This window comes from Salminus brasiliensis, chromosome 1, assembly GCF_030463535.1.
Source record: "Salminus brasiliensis chromosome 1, fSalBra1.hap2, whole genome shotgun sequence".
Lineage (NCBI taxonomy): Eukaryota > Metazoa > Chordata > Actinopteri > Characiformes > Bryconidae > Salminus > Salminus brasiliensis.
In genome coordinates this window covers 84160297-84186042 of record NC_132878.1, presented here as the reverse complement: position 1 = coordinate 84186042, position 25746 = coordinate 84160297, and positions in this window count along the sequence as shown.

The window sequence follows — 25746 nt, the reverse complement described above, 5'->3', positions numbered from 1 at the left end:
AGGCCACAGCCACAAACTTATGTACTTCTATAATGAAGAGCAAAACAAAAAAGATGGTTCTGTTGTAGCGCTGCACCCTAAATTAATTATTAAACTTGGCAAGAGATCAATCGTTCCACCGAGGTGATTCAATTTCTGCCTGGCGCTCATATTCAGACACCTACGCAAATATTAACTGTTGCCACAACAGATGAGTGATTCCCATGTGTAATTAGTCTATGTATTAATTTATTGTAAACGAGTGCTTTCTAAACAGGCTTAATTATATACTTACATTTAATTATATTTGGTTTGCTTTAGACTCACAGATGGAAAAACATATTTATTCGGGGAGCAGAAAGTCCACCAGGGAGCGAGCGCCGTCTGGTAGGAATTTGCTGCATTAGCTTGCTCGCTAAATGTGAGATGAACTGTGTTGTCAATCAGCCCCAGGGCGCTGACAGAGAGGTAGAGCTGTCAATCAAAGTGCAGCCTTCAAACCTTCCATCCACGTCCTCAACGCAGTCCCACCCCTCCTCCTTCTCCTCACAACACAAGGCCACAAAGACTGAAAGAAGAAGCAGACGGTCATTTTGTTCAATCTTTCTACTTTTAGGTAGCATCAGCCTTGATAATTAGGTACAACTGTACTGCTTTGCCATTTCACATCATTGTATCTCTTACATGAATTGTAACACATTGAAAAATCACACTTACGCAATTCCCCCAGCCCAGATATAGTAGGTAATACGGTAATCAGACAGATTACGTTGGACTGATATGGGGTTATGTGTTTATTTTACTTCATATTAGGTGATGTTGGTCTACTGTGGATTTTAAACTTAAAATTGTCTACATTTTACAAAATTTATAACTCACAACAAACAAATGCTGGATGCTAGATATTGTCTACATTTGATAAATATTTCTTTTTTTGTATCTGCATAAAAACATATTCCACAATTTCCATTTAGGTGCATCTTGTTTCTTAGTGTAGATTTATCTTCTTAAATTATATCTATTTAGATGCTTATTTGTTATTGGTTCAGTTCTATGTACTCATTCTGTGATTATAACATGATCACATTATAATGTATATATTATTATATAATTTCATACATATTTGTACATACATTCTGTCTTATACATATATGTGTATACATATGTATGTATAATGACCTATATGTTGTTATATATAAAATAACATCATTCCTATGTATGTCCTTTACATATTGCAGTTTTGACAATAAAGCTGACTTTGACTCTCTCTCTCTCTCTCTCTCTCTCTATATATATATATATATATATATATATATATATATATATATACATACACCACATCTGTCTATTTATCTGTTAATCTAGCTATTCGTGGGATAAGCCTATTTAAAGTTTGATAAAGTTTCATCGACTGAACAAAAAACATACTATCATCATATAACACATCTTACAATACAAGTGAGAAAGATATATTTTCCTCTGAAGTGAGATTGTATAATATAGATTTATTTCAGTTATTGTTTTTAATAATAACCTATTTTAAATATTCCATTACTTGCAAACATTAAAAACATTCCAAATATTCACCCCAAAGGATTAATAAATTACTCATAAAATGTGTAAATTTAATGTAATTCATTTTACCAGCAACATATTGAAACTGTAAACAAATTTAGCAAATATCAAATATTTCACTACTTCATAAAAAAAAAACTAATAACCAAATCCAAAAAAAAATTACCCCAAAGGGTCAATAAACATACGCAGGTTAATAAAGCAAGCCCATTGAGTGAGTAAATGTATTATAATGTATCTCTCCTGCAACATATTCAAATAGGAAATTTGCTTCGTTGCAAATTTACAATAACTTGGAGATATGATCAGGTGAAAGAAGAGGACAAACGGGGGTACGGCAGTTAATTTTTCATCTGAGTGTTTTCACTTTGCTGTGTTTTTGTGTATTCTAGGCAGGAGCAGCGGGTGGAATCAGGTATACACAGTCATTGGTCTTGTGGATCCGCCTGTGACACGTCCTGCCCTCCAGTGCAGTCTGTTTAGCTCCACTTCTGATCAGCATCTTTATAGCTTATCTGCCCTGGGCTGCAATTTTGGCTTGGATACTTTTACAAATGAACGCAATTCTGCAGTGGGCCTCCACTCTCTGATTGCAGGAGGAAACAGAGCTGAGAAATTTCACTGGATTATCATGCCACTTGAGAACGAAACGAGCGTGTGTGCACACACACACACACACATAGAGACATACACACTCATACATACGGGCGAGAGCAGGCCTATGGTGTAGCCTTGTCTTGCTATTGGCACTTTGCGCCTGTACTCCGTCTTATTTCAGTAGAATAATATAATTGTCCCTCATTTTATTGCTTGTAAAGCCATCTCCTTTCTGCAGGCGATGTAGGTGATCAATGTACCGTCTAACTGAATCAATTCTACCAGGAATACTGTTTGTTTGGAAAATGATCCTAAGCGGGACAGAGGGGGGGATGATTCTGCGAGGCTTGTATTAGTTTAGTGAGTTGGGTCCTCATGTTCGCTGCCGCCGATTCCATTTTTCACCTTATGAGTGTTTTATACAGCAGCCTCTCCGTGGAATACAGTATATGAGGCATTACTTAACCAGAATAAGTAATCATGTTTGTTAGTCCTGACATACTTTGAGATCAGCCTCTACTTGAGGCTAGAGACAAAATAAAGGCCTCACTCTGGTAGTGAAAGCAACACACAGCAAAAGGTGATGGTCAAAGTCAAGCACATTTCATGTAGGTTATATCACCTTTTGACAGGGCATGCATAAAATATGAGCTTAAAATACTGTTGGAAAAACAGTATTTTGCTAAATAACAAAATTGCAAAATAACTTTTCATTTATGCATTTATTTAGGAAATATTTCATAAATATTGTAAAAAACGTATATGTACAAAAGACACCTACCACTGGTAAACAATTTAGAACTAAGAGAAGTGCATGCAGATGGAGGGGCTAGTTGTACCAGTGCCTAAAATCTTTTAAATAAACAAAAATATATTGTTTTAAAATATGAATACTATATCAAACAGACTTTTGTACATCAGTAAGTAGAATAGCAAATATAGTATAGCACCCTATTACTGTACTATAGTACAGCAACCAAATGCTTGCTCATTTTTCCTGAGCATGAAGTTCTCACTTCCATCATGGGATTACCACCAGCAGCACAAGTACAATGGAAATCCTACTTGCAGAGCAATGTACACAATTTACAAGATATACAAGATATCTTTACATCATTCTAAACCCTGTTAGGCTGCCATGTTCTACACTTAGAAGAAGCAGAATCAAATTTCTACAGTATTTCCCTCACCACAGCACAGTCGATCAGCTAAGACATACAAAGACATTCAAATTCATACATGTTCCCCTTAAGTAATTTGTAACAATTGCATGTTTGTACATATTTTATGATTCATGAGGAGCTCCCTTCCACTGGTAGCGCTGTTTTGCTAAATACCAAAAAAAAGTGGAAAAAAAATTGGAAAACAGTAATTTATCAATATTTTTTTGTTTCTCCATTGTGGTGTTTATATAAAAGGGATTTTTAATTATTATTTGATGGAAACTCCTCCAGAAACTGAATTTCACAGATTACTATGGTTATGATAAGGGTTAGGATAAGGATTAGTTAAACTTAGCCTATGTTTAGGTTTAGGTTAAGGTAAGTGTAGGTTCATGTAATACAATTCACTGGTTGCTTTGCACTGGTTGTGTCATGATGGTCAAACTGATGGTCTGTTAGTCACATATGTACGATTTCCTCACGAGACTGAATGGCATGATGTTCACTTAAAGTTTACATCTGCACTGGCGTTACAAGGCTAACACATGTGGATGGATTATGTCCCAGTGTACTGGATAGGGCCTCCCTTTGTTTCCCAAACAGCCTCAGTTCTTCATGTCATGGATTTAACAAGGCTTTGGGAAACATTCATTTTGGGATTGTGGTTCATGTTGACTTGATGGTCTCACGCAGTTCCTGCAGATGTTTCAGGAACACTTTCATGCTGCAAATCTTCTGTTCTAATGCATCTCTAAGTTGTTCTATTGGATTCAGATCCGGGGACTGGAAAGGCTACTGAGGAACACTCAATTCATGAAACCAGACTGAGACGACTTTTGTTTTGTGGCATGGAGCATCATCATGCTGGAAGTAGCCGTTAGAAGATGAGCAAATTGTGGTCATTAAGGGATGAATGTGGTCAGCAAAGATACACATGTTATGTTTTGGTGAGCCTGTGCCAACTGCAGCCTCAGCTTTCTGTTCTTGGTCTTAAATTAACACTGTTAGTGTTCCACTGGTAGCGCTGTTGAGCAAAATACACACAGACACAGACACAACGTTTAGAAGAAGGGTTAAGGTTAGATTTGGATGTAGATTAAGCTGAAAGTAAAGATTAGGTTTAGGTGTTGGTTATGGTTAGGTTTGGTTAAGGATAGGTTTATATGTAGATTAAGATGTAGTTCAAGGTTAGGTTACGATTAGGTTTAAACGAGATTAAGGGATTAAGGTGTAGGTTAAAGTTGGGTTTTGGTCTGGTTTAGGTGTAGATTAAGGTGCAGGTTAAAATTAGGTTTAAGTGTAGATTAAGGTGCAGGTTAAGATTAGGTTTAGGTGTCGCCTGTAATTGTTTTTCATTGTTAGTGGTTGCATTTCCTCTGAATGTAGTAATCAGTCATTTTACAAGACAATAACAAACTGCTACAGCAGAGCTTCTCTGATTATATCATTTATTTCATATTATATTATGCAATTCATATATCATATAATATACACTTCTGGTGGTCTTTACAGAGCTGTAGAAGGAACTGCATAATGTTTCAATTCATGCAGCATCTTTTGCCGTTTTTATACAAATCTATTGATTTTTTTCACTAAAAAACAGACAGAGGTGATATGAATGCATGTGCTGCAGGCCTTCAGAATTTGTATTATATATCATCTGTTAAGATTACATATGGATTTAAATATGGTCTCTGGCATTATTAAATGAGCCGTGTACTTTGTGTTTACTGTTATGTCTGTTAATGGGACTGTCCTATTTGTTATGTTTGAATAATTATTTATTTTTATGATGATATATGATGACTTATTTTGTCTGTTGTTTGGTAATGTCTCACAGCCAGGACTGCAAAGTCAGAAACAGTTGTGTTTGTGTCTGTTTAGGATTAAAATCTATTTTATCATCAATAATTACAGCAAGATTGTGTTTCTTCACAGTAAGAACAGTGTTGCAATAGCTGACAAACACTATATGTCCAAATGTTTGTGGACGCCCCCTTTAATGACTACATTCAGCTACTTTAAGTTGCACCCATTGCTGACAGAGATGTGCAGATAAACACACACACACACAGGTTGTCTAGTCCTTATAGAGAAGTACTGCCAATAGAATCAAAATGGAGCAGATAAACATGGACATATTGGCACTATGCCTAATGCCAGGTGTGGGCTAGAGGAGTATAAATCCGTACAGCACTGAGCTGTGTAGCAGTGGAACTGGGTTCTCTGGAATGATAAGGGTGGTCCAACCAGTACTTTTAGGATGAGTTGGGGAGTTCGGGATGAGGTGGAGCAGTGATCCAACATCTTGACTTCTCTAATTCTCTAACGGTCACTGAATGCAATCAAATCCTCATTGCAATGCTCCAAAATGTAATAGAAAGTAGAGGAAGTTACTCCAAAAAAGCATCATAAAGTATTTTTAGTACCTTTCATTTCAGAAGAAACTATGAATGAGCAGCTGTCCCAAAATGTTTGTCCATATAGTGAACTGTAATATGAAGATATTACACTCTCACAAATAAAGGTGCTTCAGATGATTATTTGGGCAATGCCCTAGAAGAGCCATGTTTAGTTTCATAAAGAATGTGTGTGTGAGTGTGAAGAACCTTTAAATTGGCAAGGAACCCTTAAATTAAGGGACACAGATCCATAATAAGCATGGTTCCTTATGGAATTTAAAAGTGGTTCTCTGTGGTGTCACTCAAAGACCTGAAGATCTATATATGAAGTATATATGTTGTTAAGAGTGTGGATATAGACATCATTGGGACAGGTGACTCCTTTTTGAACTCAGGGATCTTTATTTAACTCCAGTGCTTAATAAACTCCCTTTGATATTCCGTCTGATGTAGTTTCTTTTATTTATCAATCAGGGAGTTCCACAGAACTGCAGGCATGCATTATTCAACATGCAGTAGGAAGTTCTGTTTGTACAGTAAAAGCTTACATCTCTCTCTCTCTCTCTCTCTCTCTCTCTCTCTCTCTCTCTCTCTCTCTCTCTCTCCCTACCCAGCTTGTCCACTTGCTCCTGGAGTAAAAGAGGAAGTGAAACTGTAACACAGAGTTCAGTTGTAATTGGTTACGGTCACGCTAACCAAACAGGAAGGAATCTGCAACTGATTAGAATTGTTCCTCCTGTAATAATAGTAGTCCCCCCAACACCCCCAACCCCAAAATTAATTATGCTCAGGGTCTATTCCCACCATTGGTTTTTCCTGTTTTTAAGTTGTTTTATAGAGATCAAATCCCCAGACAACAAAGCCTAGTTCTCAATTACAAGGGGAGTCAAACAGGGCCCCTGAGCCAGCAGACACACATCTATCACCTGTGTGGACTCACTCACAGCCAGGACCTGTTTCCCACATGCATGGCAGTGTTACCATTACTCTAACCAGTAGAGAGAGAATTTAAAGTCATGCTTGCTCGACCGTGTTATGATGACTTCCGTGCTATGGCGCTTTTGGGAAACTCGCGTCAGGTCGACATTTTGCCAGTGTTTTACACAAGCTGTGACGGGCTGAAGATTCTCCTACTCCTACTCCTACTCCCTCAGCTTCTCGAGAGTTATTCTGGAGTGCCAGGCTAGCTGGTGACTATTGCTTGTGTGTGTGAGTGTAAACAGCCTGTTGTTGTCTTGTAGGAAGTACACTGTTAAAAGTATAAGATCCTTGAGGAACTTTTGGAGGAAATACTTAAGATGTTTTGAGAAACCTTCAGGGATTTTATTTTTTTAACAGTGTATTATAACGTGTTGCTGTCAGAACAAAATATCCTACTGCTGAAAACGTACATTTACTGTAAGTTAATGTATCAAGACTTTAGTTTTTATTTTAAGTCAGTTTAGACCAATTCTGCTGGACTGATGTTAATGAAATTCTGACACAGTAAGCTGGTGTTTTCGAATTATGTCAAAAACTGAGCTTAAATTTGAAATTTATTGTCTTAAAGTATAGCAAGCTAAGGAAGTTACATTGCACCCATTCAGTGCTTTGTTAAGTGACACATTGCTGTATTAAGTAAAATTGTTTAAGTATATATTTGTACTTATATTTAAGTCATAAATTAGACATGGTTTATTAATGAATAGAAAGCTTTTATTCTGATTGCTTCTTAGGAGTGTGGATTCAAGAAATATTTTGTGATAAATAATATAACATTTGTTTTGGAAATGTAGTAACATCACTCAACTTACACCTACAGTATTCCCTGAGTCCAGCTAGATATAAATTAATAATGCAAGAGTTCGTTCAAAACTGGAGATTGTGGTGTAAACACATAAAAGATAGATGTTGTACAGAACTGGTACAACCTTAAAAATAATGATGCTTTAACTCTTTCGCACTCACACATCTCAATTACAAACATGGTTCTTTATGGAACCCAAAGTTTATGGCATCGCTCAAAGAACGAAGAGCAAACTTACTGTTAAATGGTTTATGTTTGACCAAAACCCCCCACAGATAGAACTTGTCTGATATTATTAGGTCAATACGTACAGTATGTAACACATCTACCACAGCAGATGAAACTATAACGCTCATACTGTGAAAGTGTATTCATTAGAGGACAGGACATGGTTATTTACATCACACATGCTGCTAATAGATTCTCCTGATTTAACGCAAAGTCCTACATGTAAAGCTACCCTTCGTCCGAGCTGTGCAGCTTGATCTTGTTATGACGGAAATGACCTCATGCCACAATCTTATTAATGATTAGCATGCGTTCAGAATGCTAACATGCAAACACATTGTCTGTAAAAGTTTCTACAAGTCTACGCATGACTCAGCTGTTCACACTGAAAATTACACACAACAGGAACACAAGCCCAGATACACCCCATTTCCTGCACTTTTCACTAAATGTACATGCCTATCTCCCACAAAGCTCGTACATTTTAGCTCAAACATCCCTGCAAATCACAAACTCACCTACATGGTGCTTGAGTTCGAGTGCATGTTGTCTCTCATTGGGCTGAAAAAATTGGAAGAAAAGGGCTGGAAATTGGAACCATCTCGTGAGCGAGTCCTGGAGTAAGGAAATCAGCCACAAATGAGATCATGCATGCCAAGGAGCATTTGACCATAGGGCAAAAAGGAAGAAGCAGATAACGGAAAGAAGAAACTGCTTAATGCTGCCTCACATGAATCAGTTAAAATGGTGTCGTTTTCAATGTGTGTGTGTGTGTGTGTGTGTGTGTGCATTTTTATGGTGTTTTTGCAGTAGCTGCATTTTGATCACTCTATAGGGATTAAAAAAGCACACATGAAAACAGTGTCCAACAGTGTCCTACTTAAGCATTTCATGACAACTAGAATGAATTAATGTAATCATTGATAAAAGCCTGTTATATCATGTATCAGTAGTCATAAAGGCCTTTTCTTAAATTTTAAAGTCATTTTACTCCAGAAGGTGTCATGCCCATTGATCGTTGCAATACGTTTTAAAAAATATTATTTATATAAATGAATATTTATATATAATATAATACATAAAATATGTTTATATTATTTTTTCATTGTATATGTTTTTTTTTGTATATACAAATGGATTCTAAAATAAATATTCATGTAGTTTATATCAGTTATCATGTAAAGTCTTAGGTATGTGTAATGTAGCCAACCTTAACACATTTAAATACAGTTAAATTGTGGTTCTATATAAATGTCCAATTTAAATACAATTTAACTGAGATGTTAAATGTTAAATGTGTGTATCTGTGGTTTTATATTGTATACAAAATATTATGGTTAAATAAAATGCATCAAAATTACAGCAACTATATTATTTTTTTAACAGAAACATTTCACTGTAAAATAAAGGGCAACTGAGTTACATATGTAGTATCTTTTAACCGCACTGCACTTTTAAGTATGTGTGTGTGTGTGTGTGTCAGTGTGGGTAAGTGTGTGTAAGTGTGTGTGTGTGTAAAGGGCCATTACCGACATTCAATAGCTCATCTATCTTAACATGCGTTAGAAGTGGTATGCCGCAAACTATTAATCATCCCAGTCTCAGGGTATTGGATTCCAATGATGCAGCTCAACAGTCTCAACTCCACCTTCAAAGGGCTGCTTCACCTGAGCCTGTCAGAGCAGCCACTCCTTCTGCTGACACACTTTCATTAGAGATTCATACCACAATCTGGCCTGATGTGCTTTTTAGATAACGCAGTTATCTAAAAACTACTGCTACGAAAAACGAGTTGGAGAACAAGGTTGCTCAAACACAGAGTAAACACACGCTTTGTTAGGAGGAGTGTATGCGGAAGAGCTGACTGTGGAGAAAGTTCATTCAGCTTGGTTTGTCTACAAACCTGAGATACTGTGGACATCTCAATGTCCATGAATCCATCTATTGTGTTCTTAACCCGTTAAACTAGGTTTTCAGTTATTAATTAATTAATAAGATGTGTAATAGATGAATACTTCAGTAACTACACCCTTAAAACATTAAAATAAATGGTTCATGGCTAATACCTAGGATAACACTAGGAGCCAGGAGGGGTTGTGTGATTTTGCCACCATGATAAAAGTACACTATTAAAAATGGCTTCTTTAAAGTTAAAGGCACTGATTATATACCGTATCTCTTCGTTTTTATTTTAATAGTTTTTAATAAATCCCCCAAAACAATTATTATGCCTATCAAAGTGGTTCGTTAACAGTAGGCCATGGTTGCCATGTGGCCAAAGATTACTGCATAAACTGTAAGTGTTTAATTTAAGTGAGATCTGTGGTCACTTCTGTGGTATACTGTATATTTGTATACTAGGTATTAACCCTTGGCTTTGAGCACTGATCATGTTTTATAACTGGAATTATAAAAATACAATTTACAAAACTGGAAATGCTTTCTATTAAAAAACTGTATTTATTTGTACATTATTATATTATTTGGTCCTAATATCCTGACACTGACACATTATATTTACAAAAGTAAATGGACTCAATAAAACATAGTAAGTATGAGAGAGTGGTGTTTGGCACTATAAAGTAAAGTGAAGAAAGTGTGTAAACGACAGTCAGCTGACTCCATTTAGCCTCATGTTTGCCTTCCCAGGTATTTGTCCTTGCACACAGCACTGTGGGAAAGTTTCAGAGACATTGATCAAGAGAATAGCGGCATGCTACCAGATCTGGCCCATGATCAGGGTTAGAGTTCACATGCAAGTAAAAACACACACACAGACACACACACACACACACTCACACACATACAGCTGCCAGTACCTGTTAGGGCAGAGGCATTTACCTAAGGTAGGACAGACAGAGGACAGACAGGGCCTCTCACACCCATACACACACACACACACACACACACTCACACACAGAGAACTGGCTAGGATACTATGTTAGTCAATGGATTACCAAATTGCTCTGTGTGATGCATATGATAGCCTATTGTTTATACAGATGACTCAGAGTAAAGCTTTTGACCGTGAGGATATTAAGTCATTACTGGGAAGAACATCTTGAGTGGTATAATTAATACACTAATCTGGTTCAGAGACTGTGTATTGTGTTGGGATAATTAAAGTATATGCTGAACTTAAGATGGTTAAGTGGATCATCTTCCAGCAATAGCTGGAAAGACCTCTTAAAAAATAAAGCTGCTACTAAAGGGTATTTGAGCGATGCCATAGAAGAACCATTTCTTGGTCCCATTAGGAAGCAGTTTTTAAATGAGATGTGAGAGTAAAGACCCTTTACATTGCTAAATGTCCTCCACATACACCTCTCATCTCCAAAAATGGTTCTTCTATGGCATCGCACAAAGAACTCTTTGTAGCAGCACATGAGGACTGAATAAACCGTTTTAGTGTGAGGAACCTTTGAAATGTTTAAAGAACCTTCACTTGATGTAAAGGTTCTTCACACTCACACATCTCTCCTACAATAATGGTTCTTTTTGTGCCCTTTTATCCAGTCGAAAGCTATTTTGAAGTGTTTATCCTCTAAAAGCTGCACAAATGCATTGCATTGCAATTCTGTCATAACTCAGATGATCTCCGAACGTATAGACATGTTGGGATGTTAGTGAACTATGTTAATTCATCTTAATATACACTGTTATAGATGTAAAAATGTATATTTAAAAAAATATCCCACAACATGAATCATATCCAACATGTAACATGTAAAATGACTTTTGCTTCCCCAGTGCATTTATTTAAGGGCTTATATCCTACATTTTATTTGCATTCCCCCACCACCACCATGACTTATTAGGTCCACTTAAAATGTTTGTATGGTTTTATGCCCCAAAAAGTAGTTAATTTATATGTGATCATCTTCCAATATCTCTTTATTTTGTAGAATGAAACCCGCCGTCAATGTGAGATCTGAAAGATCTCTGTTCTGATTGGCTGCCTTGTGTCTTATTTAAAAAGCAGTGGGGCTGAAGAAGCAAAACGCGATCATATGGACACAACGAAGATGAAACTCCAGCAGAAAAGATCTTCTTAAAGAAAGGCTGTGTTACTTTTTTTTTTAATGCCTCTATTGTCTTGTTTATAGTGAGTACGTTGACATGGCGTCCTCCACCATCACCATGTTTGTTGTTGTCAGAAACCGTTGACTCAGATCTGGCCTCTAGTGGATGTATTGCTTAACATCCATGCCAACGTAAAGGATGCGTAGACGTATGTGAGCAGAGATAGTTACATCGTTCAAAACTGGCTTATTAATGTTTATACATAGTATAAAGAAGTCTAAATAAGGTGCCACGGAACATATTTACTTGAGTATTGTTCCCTAATGTCTAGATAGGAGGTATATATATATATATATATATATATATATATGCATAAAATGCCCAGATTCTGTTTCCAGCATCCATTTACGAGCCTATAAATAAAACATGCTGATTTTTCTTCTATGGTGGGCTCATGAATAATTTAATGAACTCTGCTCTGATTGGCTGGTTCACAATGAGGCACAGTGGCAGCTCGCACAGAAGAGCATAGCAAAGCATAGCATAGCATAGACACAATAACTTTGTTTTTTAGCACTGTTACCAGATAGCACTGCTATCCTGGTGTGCAGTTCACTTGCTGAAGGGATGGTAAAGCTAGGGTTAGTTTGTAGCCTAGCACAGCTACTCACCTGGTTCCACAGATTTCATTTCCTCATGTCCTGCTTTTGAGCTCCAGCAAAGGCCTGGTTCACACAGTAACCCTATTTACACTATAGTATATTTTCTGATATCTAGCTATATCCAGTCTGGTGTACTGATGAGCATATTATAAAAATATTTTCTCAGAAATATATTAGTAACAAAAGTAGCATATTGTATGCAATTGGCCAGTGCATTGTTACCGGGCTGCCATCTTTGAATATGGCAAGAATGTTGGTGTATGTAACCTAATATTAATGAGTCGCATTAGTGTAGCATTTTTACCTTATGATAATAGCCTTAAAATAATTCGATGTTCCACTGACTTGTAATAAGGAAACTTTGGTGAAGTGGGCATGATAAAATTCACAAGAACTGTGTTACACTGCATAATCATAGTCATGTTTGTGCAAAATTCCATAATTTTACTCAACCAACTCAGTCCACGTGCTTTCAGTGTTGGTTCTGTATCTCGTAGCTTGCCTAGATATGCATGTGTAAAGCATGTGCTTTAGTTGTGGCTCAAAGTGCTAATTACACTTCCTAACTGTAGAGGGAGTCCATGAGCAAAAAAACAAATTCTCCATAATGCTGCTTTAAACAGAGACAACAGTCTTTGAGGTTTATTGTTTGTCACTTCCATAAATAAATAATAAAACAGTTTGACATTTTAGGACTCTTTTAACTCTGAGAGGACAGTTTTGCCATGTGTGGAGTGCATAAACTGTGGAGGTAACAATACATTTTGACTAATAAACTTTTGTCAAAAGATCTCAATCATGGCCATGTTTCAAGTCATTTTCTTAAGAAAGTACAGAGCTGAGGTTCGAACACAAAAGAACTTGAGGATTCGTAATGTATTATTGAAGTCTGCATACAAATGTGTCTGAAACCCATAAAATCTGCGTAGGAACTGCAGGTACTTCAGAGTGTTGTCAGCCAGAGTGGATTTCAATAATTTAGGACTCTAGCTAGAAACGGGACATTGCTGCTGTATACGGTAGCAGTGTACTTTATAAGATTTAATTTTCTGAGAAGTGGTTAGGACCTGAATTTACAGGCCATTGTGTTATTTTGAATATTTGTCCCTGTAAGAGAGTGTATGTGTGTGTGGGAGAGAAAGAGAGTGTGTGAATAAGTAGATGGCTCTCTACACTGATGTCCCACCATGCAGAAGACTTTAAAATACTGTCTGTGTGAAATGTAAAATTTATGAATCTCCCCCCTACGCCCTGCTTGATTTATGTGAAATAATAATACACTATTTAATGCTTAAACATGGCTGCGAGCAATGCGTGGCTATCAAGATGTACAATGGAGTAATGGCTAGGGAAGACAAATCACCTCATGGACTGAGGATGCTTGTTTAAGGTTGCTCGGCAGATATATTAAACTATATGTAATTGTACACTAACTCCACGCTGTAGGCAGAGAGTGGGAGAGTGAGCGAGCGAGTGAGAGAGAGAGTGAGAAAGAGAGAATATAAATGCACGTACTTCACACTCTTTAAAAGTGCTTGAGGTCAGGTAAGCCATTACCTGCTATTGCATTACCAGCAATTACCTCACCTAACTAATCCATGAAAATGGCACAATAACTGTTACTTGGAGACAGTTTTAATAATAAAAGCATCTGATTTAGGAGCAGGCTCTTGGAATTCGGCTCATCCCTGGCATGCATGGCCGTGCGAAATGTTCAAGAGGTTAAGGCCTTCCAGATTTGACCAATTTCCTCTCGGCGGCCCTGGCTAGAACTTAACTCATCCAGATTGATTCGATCTGAGGTGCTTTTTTCCAAGCAACTTAACTGGAGCTGGAATTAAAGCAACCTTTTGTCAAGGAAGCTTTTAGCAAAAAAGGACTTTATGTGTACCACACACAAAAAAAAACCCATTTCAGTGGAAAATAGAACCATTTGGGGTCTTTGAAGAACTAAATGAACATGAACAAGTTCTTCCACATAAACATGCAATAATGATCTACTGAAGAACCAATGAAGAACCTTTTCTTTAAGTGTCTTTAAAAGGTATTTCTGTAGTGCACTGCCAAAAATTAAAGGGTTACAAAGGCTTCTTTGAGCAATTTCATAGAAGAAGCACTTTTGGTACCACAAAAAAACTAATTTGTAATAGAACCTTTTAAAGATTTAAAGAACCTTTGCTTCACAGTATGGACCAATGAAGGACCATACTTTAAGATGCTCCATAGCTTCAAAGGGTTCTTTGAGCAATGCAATAGAAGAACCACTTTGGTTTCCATAAAAAACATTTTTGCAAAATTTCTGAAAAACCTTTTTTAAGGTTTAAACAACCTTCACTTCACAGTATGGTTTCATGAAGGACCATACTTTAAGATCCTCTAAAGCATCAAGGGGTTCCTTGAGTGATTTCATAGGTTTCCATAAGGGACCAAAATAATGGTTCTACATTGAACCACATTTTAAATTGGTAAAGAAACAAACAACAACAAAAAATATTTATATCAATGAAGATTTTTTTAACCTTTAAAAGGTTCTTCACACATCTCTATTACAATTTTTTTTATAGAACCAAAAGAGGTTCTTCTACGGCATTGCTCAAAGAAGCCTTTGAAGCACCTTTATTATTTAGAGTGTGGATGTTATTCCAGGAAGATGTGTTCAGGAATCCGTTCCAGGTCAGGGAAACACGGAAATATTAAGACAAAGGGGAGATGGTTCGAAAGTCAAATTAGAAGCAGGATGAAGATGCCCTTTCATGTGAGTGTTGATTTGTGGATCCTTGACAGCCACGTTTAATTAAAACTCATTAGTGTGAAGGATCTGTGGGGGGAAAGTAATGAGTCCCACCGTTTTACAGTTTGAGAAACATTTTACCAAACCTCAGCAAGGCAAACAAACAGAGTAATTACCAGCCTAAATGAAGTCGCTGTGTGGCGACCTGCTGCACTGGGTGAATATCAATTCACTCCCTCTCTTTCTCTCTTCTCTCTCGCTTTGTCTCTATTACTCTCGCTCTCTCTTTCTTCTTCCTCTCTCCTGCTCTCCTTGCCCCTACCTGCCCGTGCCAAGAAAAACACCTCTTCTAAATCTGGTGATTCATATGCAATTACAGTTCCGCCGAAGCCCAGGTGTTGAATTCTTTCTGGCACGCCATAAAACATTATATGCATGATTTGCGCAGCCGACGAGCTCTGTAATTTCATTTTCTTTCTTTTCATTTCTCCTTCCTGACCACACAATCTATTACACTGCTTTTATGGGAGCGGAGGCACCACAAAGAGAGAAGCTTTGCTGGCCGTCCCAGAGGCTCCCCCTGCCCTGCCCTGCCCTGCTGTGCCAACCGCGGAGGTACCCCACCCCCGACCCCGCAGTGTCACTCCAGCTCCTGTCACTCAAAGCCACATTAAAGAATTCTGACGTCACGCAGATGAGCTTTTGGGCTTGTTGCCTCCGGGGCAAACAAAATAAACTTCCCCTGTCCCCCTTGGGGGGCTTTTTTAGAATGCGCCATTGTGCAGGGTGATCCCTGATCTCTAGGACACGCTTCACAGAAACATGTGGGGGATCAGATGAGGGAATGTAATGAGTTATTTTAATGTGGCGTATTATAGAAATGTGCATATAGGTGGTATGTTTTTTTTTTCTTTCTCTCTCTTTGAATATATTAATAAATACTTATTCATTCTGAATTGGAGAATAATATATGTTTTGCACTACATTATAATATAAATGTAAAAAAAAATAATTCAAGCAATTTTAAGATGGATGGAACAATATAAATGCTTCAAAATTACTAAAATGTATATTACAACATGACGAAGGTGACATTTTGGAGATGTGAGGTTTTCCTGCTTATATTTATATTTATATATTGCCATTGCAATGTGAATCAAATTAAATCTACAGTAAAAAAAACACAAAGATTGCCTATAAACTTACTTTCAAATGTTTTTCTATTTACTTCCATTCAAATGACCCCAAAAAAGTAACTCCACTCTGAAAATGCCCTGTGTGATCTGCCACTAAGACATTAGCAGCAGATCCTTTAAGCTGTGTAAGTTGCAAAGCCAGCTGAACACTCTGAATTCTTCATCATTCCTGAACAATGTGCACAGTGTGACAGGGCACATTATCCTGCTGAAAGAGGCCAATGAGTCCATGAGATTGTCTTTTCTCCAATAGTGCATTCTGCTTCCATTACTTCCATTGATTCAGTGTCTTTCAATTACAATTAGAATGTGAATACTTTATGATTTTAAATGAAGAGATTAAGAGCTTGAGAGCTGTGTGGTCAGCCTGTAATAGATGTTGAAAAGGATCGTTGATCCAACAGGATTCTAAAAACATATTCAGTAATCTGGTCACCTCAGAGAAGAAGCTGTTGGGTTTCTACTTATGGTAGAATGGAAACTTCAGTACATTTTTCCAGTCAGCAGATGAGTGAAGAGTCCATGAGAGGAGGGAGGGATCGTCCACTATGCTGGTCAAGGATCATCTCTTGCATGTTACCAGCTCTCAGGCTGCTCCACCTCTTGTCTGGATGCTGCATCGTCATCATTGATGAAGCAAAAAGTATTCTCAGTCTACAGTGTGGTGGTGCTAAACCTGACAGACTGAGGTCTCCTGGTCAGGACGTCCTGAGGATGTGTTCAGGCTCAGTATGCCCTCTACATTTCGCCTATGAGATGCTGTGGAATAACTGAGCTGAATCCTGAACCAAGTCTATAAACAGTATTCTCTCATAACTGTTCTTTCTGTCCAGGTGGCAACAACTCATGTGTAAACAAGTCATGTGTAAGCAGACAATGATAGATACCATTTTTCATAGCAATTAGTTTCTAAGTTATTAGTTAATAATTAATTAACTGAATGAGTTCATCATAAATAGCATAATAAATGATGTGTCAGACAGTCATTCTTGCAATGATATGCAAATGCATGATCCTACTAAACAGCTATTTCCATTCGGGTACAATCATTTAGCAATCAGTTATTTAATCATCAACCATTGGACATTTGGAAGATGAAAACAAACATTTCAGCTCCCAATAAACAATTGTTAAAAGATCAGTATGTTTTTATTTTTAACATAATCAGAATCTAGCAACTGAAACTGTCCACCTCAGAACCTACAGAACCCACGAGTTTCGAGAATTCATACACATTCACTGGACCTCATCCACCAGTATCTTCTTAAGAATTTTCTTAAATTTGTTCTTGAGAAAAGTCTTAACAAAAAGACAGACATCAGATTCATGATATGTTTTTAAACTGGTGGAACCCATCGTCCTTGTAAATTGAACAAATCCCAAATAAGACAACAGACAACATCAGAATCTTCAGAACAGTTGGTGAATGATGCCCAATGTTCTGATCTCATTGAACCTGGGGAAATTAACAAGTAGGCACCAATCAACAGCTGCTCGCATTGTTTTGCACTTTCATGATGCCATTAAGTAGATGTCCCACAAAGCATTTTACACTGTTTCTAAACTACAAAAACTATATATATATATATATATATATATATATATATATATATATATATATATATATATATATATAGGTGTTCTATAAGGTTGAGGTCAGGACTCTGTGCAGGCCAGTTCTTCTACACCAAACTTGCTCATCCATGTCTTTATGGACATTGCTTTGTGCAGTGGTGAACAGTCATGTTAAAAGAGGAAGGGGACTTCCCTAAACTGTTCCTGCATGTCGGGAGCATGAAATTTTACAAAATCTCTTGGTATGCTGAAGCATTAAGAGTTTCTTTCACTGGAACTAAGGGGCTAAACCCAACTCCTGACAAACAACCCCACACCATAACCCCCCCTCCACCAAACTTTACACTTGGCACAATGCAGTCATACAAGTATCGTTCTCCTGGCAACCGCCAAACCCAGACTCATCCATCAGATTGCCAGATGGAGAAGCATGATTCAGCACTCCAGAGAACACGTCTCCACGTCTCTGCCTGTATTACACCACTGCATCCAATGCTTTGCATTGCGCTTGCCGAATGTAAGGGTTGGATGCAACTGCTTCGCCATGGAAACCCATTCCATGATGTGTATATACAATATATATATTGTTAAATATATATATATATATATATATATATATATATATATATATATATATATATATATATATATATATCCTTTATATAGATATTGCAAATGCATATATCATAATTACTGCCCATCTCTCTGGCTTAAAGCCCTTCATCATGACTTGAATGGGTGCTATGACTGGAAATCATTGAGACAGGACACAGATCATGTCTTTGGCAAAGGGATGATGAAAAATGATATTTTCTTGATTTAAAAATACATTTATACATCTTTGACAGAAACAAATTTTAATATGACGTTTGACATGTGACATTTTCTGTTTAGTTTTTTTTCCCCTATATGATAAATTAAGCAAATAAACAGTAATTGTGCAGTTAAAAGTGCAGAAGTGTGTTCTTTGTAGAGGATGTAAATGTCCTTACACTCTTATTTGGCTAGGGGAGCCCAAACCTCTGCATATGACTACATATGATTGCTATGATTAAGCATATTAACGACTGAATCAAAAACGAAGAGAGCTGTTTAACCTTCTGCTTTCTCATGAATGCTAATAAACCTGCTAGTAATTCTAAAAGTGATTGACATTTTCCATCCGTTCTACATCTGAAATGCTTTTAAAAAATCTGAGGAGAGGTAGGCTAACAGCTTGCAAGGTACCACTATTGCTCAGAGCCAAACTGTTAATGAAATGACACTGCATAATTTGTTTCCCTATTCTTTCACACATTAGGCTCCTTTCAAATTAAAGCGTATCAGGTCATGCAAGCTGTTCCTCCGAGGTGTGTTTTTAATATATGTAATATTTACAAACTTTTTCAGAAATGCAGCTCTTTATTGTAATCAATCTGGTGTGTGACATAATGAAGGAGGAGTTAATTAATCACAGACTGCATGCTCACTTGTGCTGGCAGTTCCACGGACTACAACACACTCAAACGGAGGTCTGGTTCCCTCTCCTGGCTGCTTTGGATAAAAAGAAAAAAGGACAAAAAAAGAATGAACACAGGTCTGAACAGTGGATGATGTTCAGTGGCACTTTGGAAAGAGAGATAAAGAGAGAAAGAGGGACAGCAATAGAGACATAAAGGCCTATGAACTAGTGGGTAAATACAAAATCTCAAAAGTTTACACTCTGGAAAAGCAGGAATGCAGCTGGGCAATGTGAAATGCAGAAATCTAGAGACTTCAACATGTGTCTACCTAATCTCTACTGCACATCTATAGTATGTTGACAGTTACCATAGGTATTCATTTCTGTGCATTTTGTTGTTTTGAGAATTGGGCAGAAAATCCACTGACATCACACTGTAAGACACCGTAACTCAAGTTAGTTTAACTCAAACCTTCTCCTAACTCACATTTTTTAATTCTGCATCTCAGTTCGATCACAACACACACTGAGTTGAGCCTCCAGAACGTCAGTAAATAAGCTGCAGCTGAAGTTGCTTAAATATTTTCTAAGACTTGTGTTCCTCCACCTCGATTTGTTTACTGTTTATTTTACTATCCCATCTGCAGGTTCGAACTTCCCCTATTACGCGACGTTCCCATCCTTTCAATGGAGCGCTGAGCCCTAGCTGGTATTGGACCTTATGATCTCCCCACACTCAATGTGTAGGTTGTTAGACCATTGTGCCAATCTAGAGCTGTGAAATTACATTGCATAAGAACACAATCCACCGTTCTGTTCTATCTTGGACACAGACTGTCACATGGTTTCACAATTCTAGGGTGGCACAACTGTCTAAATGCCTGCTTGTAAGAGAAAGGAGATCATAAGTTTGAACCCCATCAACACATCGACCTTCCATGATCAGGAGTCTGAGAAAAGGAAGGCCTCTGCTCATGTGATGGGGGGAGTTCTAACCTGTGAATAAACAGTAAAAACACTGATAGGGGAGTGATGAGTGTGATTGAGACTCAAATATGTGCTGTTCATCAAACAGGGAGGCAGAACCAGAAAATGTGAGTTAAGAGAACTTGAGAAGTTGAGTTAACTGAAAAAAAAGCTTTAAACTGTTTACATCCCATTATGTTATAGATGCCCCAAAAAGAGATTAGAACCAAAAATGATGAAGAATATCTATAATATGTAGTAAATCCTAATTGGTTGAGGCAAGTACATCAAAGTAAGTTGGGAACCCTTGGTTCTGGAAACTGTCCGTTCTGAAGGCAGAGAAGCCTTGCTTCAGTGTTGTCTGGGATGTGCTGTCATCTCTTCTTTTAATCAAAAAGATATCAAATATACATCAGGTCAAGAGAGTCCATCTCAGTGAAAGCTAGTATATCAACGTGGCCGAGATGTTCTGTTCGGGTGAGTTCATGCCTCAGATAGTACAGAGAGAGAGGGGTGGGGGGGGGAGAGAAAAAAAAGTGAGAGCAGCAAGTCTAGCAGATCAAAGAAAATAACATGAGAGAGGATATGAGCTCTTAGAGGAGTAATATAGCAGCGATACCATCTGTTTTCCGAGTCATGCAGCAGGAAAAGGACAACAGAGACGGCCTTTTAGCCCAGGATAACAGGGCCCACAAATGCCTTATTAAGAAACCTCCAATTTAATATGAGATTGGGCAACATTAAAGGGATCCTCCGGAGAAGAGCCCTTCCCCTACTATCGCGGGACATAAGCCTTATATGACAAATAAATTTGAAGATTATTTCATAAAAGGGCCGCCAGTGTAATTTTTCCTCTGGTATTTTCAATTTTGAGGGTAGGACGGTTCGCTCTGAACTGGTGAGAGAAGGCAAAAGATGTATGGGCCGATTGCAGTGGTAATGTGGGCTAAAAGCAGGTTAGGGGACAGGAAGAAGTCACTATGTTGAGCATATGATATATAAAAGGAGTATAGGGCTGTCACCCCCAATTCCATTTGATATATTTAGAGAGTGTATATATAGTTTATTATTATTATTTATATTAAGTCTATTAGTGGGATAGTGCTCAACTGGTCCTGTTGACATGGCATCCATAATTTACCTACCCAAAAATGCCTTCTTTCATACCAGGCTTTACAGCACACTGGCAAAGCTAACATTCAAACCGATAAGATATTGTTGAAACATTTGTTTAATAGTGTATACTCCTACATTTAGGTCCACTATGCACATTTTCTGATGTGCTAATTTTAGTATGGTAGCAAATTCTTTAGTTTCGACCTAGTTCAGTTTGGTAGAGCAGTATTTTCAGCATTTTCCCATGGAAAATCGATGTTAGTTAGTGACTCAAGCACAAGAACAAAGACAAGCAGCCTGGTGTGAAAAATTTGCATATTTTTGGAGGGACTGTTACAATATTAGAAATTAGATTTTGATGCTGATACCAAAACCAAAATGTGTAAATATCTCACACCTGCTCGATACCAAATGATACACTCAATCAAAACACTTCACATCATTACCAGAGCACTCACTGTTTACTGGATTATTGGATTGAGCACAGAAAAAATGTTTACAGCTTAATGAACATAAAAAAGAGCAATGTAAATCTGGAGCTAGCTTTTTAAAGAAATAATTAAAAAATAATTGAAGGTCGTAATTGTTAAATGGTTTGTAAACATTGCAATATTGGAAAGGTTTATCACTTCCATTTACTGAAGATAAAGATTTATTCAAGACATATATCACCCATGTGAAAAGATCACTGGCCCCCTAAACGTAATACCCCGTTGTGTATATACTCCCTTGGCAGTAAAAATCACCATCAAACATTTGTGAAAACTTGCAGTAAGTCTGGGATTTCTGGTCCACTCTTCTTTTCTGAATTGTTGTCATTCGGCTACATTGGAGAGCTTTTGGTCTTTTTTTCACAGCACTGTAAATCATCTGTACATTGAGTACAGCAGCAGACCTGTTTACATTATTATAATTATTATTATTATTATTATTATTACACACTGCTCTGACAACGCATGTTGATAAAACATCAGTGTTGTACCTGTTGATGCATGTGTACAAATTCTTCCAATTCTTCCAACAGCAACTCATCTCTTTCCACTGAAACAGACAATAGGTGGATATGAATTCTAACCAGATCCATGCGCAGGATCAGTCGTCCCAGAAGATTTAGCGTTCTCCCTGATTCACCATGCACCACAGCCTTATTGGATCCAGATTGGACTGCTTCAGAAGCCATTGCATTCCCTTGCCCATTCAATGTTTTATTTATCAGAGGCCATGCGGTCCGGTGGTGTGACCATTACGAGAATATGTACCTTCCTGAATAATCAATAAATATTCATTTCATTATTTAGTATCTCATGAGGAGAGGGGGCAGGAGAGGTAAATTCATTCCACAAATCCATCACTGCTGATGAATCAGTTCACTTTTAAAGTTGGATGGGAAAAAGTGCAGTGTGCATGTAAACAGCTCTGTGCATTGCTGAATACTATTAGCCGGCTGTAAATATGGCACAGGTGTCTCTCTGGGACTATGATTCGGCGGGCCGGCTGGCCAGGAAAGAACAGTAAATTCACCCAGATTAATTAACCCCCTCTGCTTTCTGGGCATTTTCAGGTCTCTATCTCAGTGACCCCGTATAAACGTGCGTGGGTCGGGCCTGTCCATGGCAGGGCGCGAAGAGTGAGGGCTCTCATTCACAGGAATGAGTTATTAAGAGTATTTTTTGAATAGATGGAAAAATTGTAGCCCGGCTATTTAGTGTCATAAAGCTAGGTCGCCGTGGCAGAGGGGCTCAGCGGGACAGGAGGCAATACCACTCCAATCAAATCTGAGATGGATGAAGGATGGGGCTGTCCATTCTGAATTTTTATATTGGGAAAGGGGCTGGGAGGGAATAATGCCATCCGTGAGCGAATTAACCTCTCGCCATGGATGGAGAAGGCCCCTGTCATCTACCACGGATGGGAGAGGAAATGAATGGGCAGAGAGAGAGAGAGAAAGAGAGAGAGAGAGAGAGAGAGAGAGAGAGAGAGAGAGAGAGAGAGAGAGAGAGAGAGAGGAATGGCTTATACCTCCCCCTTCAGCCTTCTACTGGAGATTGGTCACTATAATAGTAAAACATCAGGTCTTGGCTTTCACCATGTATTGGCTCTATTGCAACATTCAGTCAGTAAAAACTGCAAGATTTCAAGCCACAGCTCGCTATACTTCTGTACATATTCTGTCTCCTAAGATTACAATTTTAGATTAGCATTCTTGACTAATTTTGCAAGTCATTGGTTTATCTGGTGTCTTGGTTTCTGGAAAGGTGCTACTTGAAGATGTACCAACTGCTGACAGGAATGTGCAAATGCACACTAAGCTTGTCTAAAGTCCCTGTAGAGAAGTACTGCCTACAGAATAGGACTCTCTGGAGCAGGTAACATTGAAACTACACCACTGCTGTCCAATAAAAAACATGTTTCTCCAAAATAGTGACTTTACAGGAGAAGGCAAAAATGTTCTTCACACTTGAATGTAAAGTCAATGTAAAATAAGAGTTTATTACAAGTAGTTTAGATCATTTTACACAATGTACAGAACAGCTACAGTGTCCAATCGATGAAGAAAACTTAAAATGGACAAAAATGGAGATACATGTTCTTTAGTATCTTGAACAGCACCATGCCTAATGCCAGGTGTGGGCTAGAGGGCTATAAACCCCCGAAGCAGTGGGACTGTGTTCTCTGGAAGGATGGTGCTACATCCAATACTTTTAGGATGAGTTGGGGAGTTGGAGATAAGGTGGGATGGTGATCATCCAACTCACTGACTGCAATCAAATCCTCACAGCAATGATCCAAAATCTAGTAGAAAGGCTTCCCTGGACAGTAGAGACAGTTCCTCCAACAAAACCAGGATAAACAATTTTTTTAATACCCTTAATTTTAGAAGAAATGATTATGAGCAGGTGCCCAAATACTTTTGTCCATATAGTGTAAATAAATTAAAATATTAGTTGGGAAAATTATAGGTCCTTTATTTCTATGTGTGCAGTTGTGGTATTAAGGTTATGATACGGCCCTCCTAATAAATTTAGAATCCATGTTTTCATTTAAGTTTCATTAAAGAAATCCCTTAACTACTCCAACACTGGCCAATAGTCACAAACATACAGACAGTCAAAAAAAAAAAACTGGCAGCTCTGTAGCTCACAGTTCTGTATTCCACACTGTGTGAACTGACTGCCTTTTACTGCGGTATTTTTTTACTGCTGCCTAACAACGACATAATCTCATATTCTTGAGAGATTTTAGCTAGAACGGAGCACTGTGTGAACCTTTTCATTTACTCTTCGTCTTTATAAGATCAGATTATGATCATTCTTTATAGCCACAGCTCAGCACAATGTACATATCCACATTCTACTCATCCATGCCGATGAACACACACAGTGAGCACACACACACACAACCCTAGAACAGTGGGCAGCCACCTCAGCACCTGGTAGGCAGTTGTGTTGGGGCACCTCAGCTCACCCGCAAACTATGACATTGACAAGACAACCATATTCACCATTTGCGTTAGACCCAGATAGAATTAGGCCTCCAACACACACAGTGACAGTGAGCACACGGGCTTGGATTGGTGGGCAGCCATTACTCTGACGTCTGGGAAACAGGGAGGGTGAAGAGCATTGCTTAAGGGCCCAACAGTAGCAACTTGCTGAACCTGGGTATCAAACCCACAAACCACCAGTGCCCCAACAATGGGTCAAATGGGAATGTTATATTATAGCTCTGAAAGAAGCTGTAACTGTTAATAGTCAGTTCAACTAGCGTACTTTAGCTAGAATGTGCTAATGATATGTATACAGTATTCTCCAATCGAAAACATGCCTCTTTTCAAAAGCAGTGGACGCAGTGGCAGAGTTTCCAATAAAAACTGGTCTAACTTTTATGACATTGGACACATGTAAGCTGGCCACCCCTGCTGTAGGCTTTATGTGGGTCCTAAGGTGTATGTAGTAATACACAGCAGGGAGCAGAATTAGACCAGACCAGAGCAGCTGAATTAATGTTGTTCATTTTATTAAAATGATAAGTAACTATTTTATCAAACATTATAAAAAACAGGTTGGAAAAAGCTCCATATATGCTGAGCATGTTTTAGCTGGGAGGACAAAGTTCAAGTACTAAAGATTATGAATGGTCTGATTATAACAAACCCATTAGATCTGTTTTTTCCAACGTTTGACTACAACTCTAACAATAGATGTCATATGAAAAGAGTAGACCAGTGGACTGGACAAACAAGCCCAACAGGCTGCTCTGCAAATGCACTTACTACATACTGCTCAAGGAAACCACCAGTTAACAA